Source organism: Cricetulus griseus, chromosome 3 (genome assembly GCF_003668045.3).
Source record: "Cricetulus griseus strain 17A/GY chromosome 3, alternate assembly CriGri-PICRH-1.0, whole genome shotgun sequence".
NCBI classification, from domain to species: Eukaryota; Metazoa; Chordata; class Mammalia; order Rodentia; family Cricetidae; genus Cricetulus; species Cricetulus griseus.
In genome coordinates this window covers 210,566,909-210,569,028 of record NC_048596.1, presented here as the reverse complement: position 1 = coordinate 210,569,028, position 2,120 = coordinate 210,566,909, and the positions used below count along the sequence as shown (strand labels likewise).

General features: G+C 42.8%; 1 pseudogene; it reads right to left on the bottom strand.

The window, feature by feature from the left end:
* Nucleotides 1–847: 847 nt before the first annotated feature.
* On the bottom strand, nt 848–1,322 carry LOC113834642 (annotated as a pseudogene).
* Nucleotides 1,323–2,120: the final 798 nt, after the last annotated feature.

Below are 2,120 nucleotides of genomic sequence, written 5' to 3'. Positions count from 1 at the left end.
GCCAAGTTAGACCCTCACAGACCACCATCACCCAGCTATTGGTTTTCTAATAGCTCTTCCAACTTTCCTTGCCCCTATCCAGGCAGGTTGACAGGAAGTGAGGCTTACAACATCAGGACTGCAAACTTGTTCACAACATAGGTGCAGGAGTCAAGAGTAATCACTTAGGCACTATGTAGCAATTTGATTGAGTGACTTTACATCTGTCAGCTGTAACCGTGAGGAACAGAATGGAGGCTGGAGGTCCACTAGTCTGTCTAGCATGCCTGCAGCCCCAAATCAACCCCCAACACCAAACCAAACATATCAGAAACAAAACAAAACAGGTATCCATTTTGTGTATCTTTATTTTAAAGTTTATTTGTGTTTAGTAATTTAGGTATTTAAGAGCTCCCTCCCATGTGTGTCTCATGCACATAGGTCAGAGAACAGCTTGAGTTTGTTTGCTCTTTTCACCATATACTTCCCAGGAATTGAATGTGGTGACAAACACATTTGCCCCATAAGCTATCTCACTCCTTCAGCCCACTGTGAGCATCCTAGGCAGGTTGTCTCGGGCCTTTAAAGAAAGCTAGATAAACATGGAGCCTGAGTGATCCAGCAAGCAGAACTTCTCCATGGTTTCTGGCTTCATGGTCTTGGGTTCCTACCCTGAGTTCCCTCAGTGATGAACGGTGACCTGGAAGTGTAAGATGAAATAAGCCCTTTCCTCCCCTAAGTTGTTTTGATCAAAGTGCTTTATCATAGCAACGGAATGAAACTATAGCACTGATTTTATTGTCCCAAAAGACACCCCAAATCGTACTTAAATTCAGGATCTTGTTTCTGGAACTGGGTAACTCAGGTCTTACTTATCAGCCTGATGCACTGTTCCCTTTTCAGACACAGATACCATCCAAAAACTTCCTGATATCTTTCTTTTTAACTGTTGTGGCTTGCTGAATCAGAACCCTGTGGATGTACTTTTCACCTAAGAAATTTCAGATTTCAACCAAAGACCCGTTCTCCTGAATAACGATGTTGATGGGGAAGTGAGCATATACAGACTTCATCTTGTAGCAGAAGCCCAGTGTGACTTCCTTGATCATGTTCTGAACATGACTGCAGGTGGTTCCGACAGTGGCCAATTCCTTTCTGTTACCCCACCATTGTTCAACCCAGAGCCTCCTCTTCTTCCCAAGGAGACTCAGCTCTACATTGATGTTATTGAAGTCCCTCTGGAGGGTTCCTCTGGGGCCGTTCACAATGACTGTTCACCCCTTCAGAGTGATGTCCACATTTTCTGGAATGTCGATGGTCTGATTGCTGAGAATGGTCTTCATTCTTGCAGTAGATGGGGCAAAGAGAGCCATTTTAGCACTCTTATCTGCTTTCTTTAGTGAAATTTCCTCACTGCTGAAATGACCTATGCTGTTTGATATATTGTTTATTTTCTTCCTAAAACCTGTAACTTATTAATTGTAATTACTTAAATTTACTGTATTAGAGCTCTGACATTTATGTCATATCTGTAAGTTCACAACTTGGAGAACATTGTTTATTCAGGAGGGGAACTCCTTGTATCTCTCATAGTGGTTTTCTTCTTTGACTCTTGTTTATAACAGGGAAGGCTGCAGTAAATAGGCTTCCCAGTTTGTGTGTATTTGTTGAGTCCTTGAGGTCAGAGCTGACATTTTTGTAGAATTTTACCTGTCTTCCACAGGCTTCAAATTCTTTAAGAGTGATTGTCTCCCATTTGGGGACTTTCCAGAAAGATTTTCTGAATGCTTGTTCCACTCTCAGCTTCAGGGTTTTCCTTTGTGTCTGTACTTTAAACAGGGTCACTGTCTTGCTCTTGTCCCTCTCCCATTAGTGAAAACCTGTTAGATGTTACTTGCTACCCACCAGCATGATGGTAGTATGTGGGCATTATCAGCCTGTGTATGATATGATATGCTGGGCTGTGATGATATTTTGTTTGTGATCTAACAAATAAAGCTTGCCTGAAGATCAGGGTGTGGAGCTAGCCACACTAGTTAGCCATAGAGGTCAGTCAGTGGTGGCACACACCTTTAATCCCAGCACTCAGGAGACAGAGGAAGTCGGAACTCTGTGAGTTCAAGGCCACCCTGAGCTACACA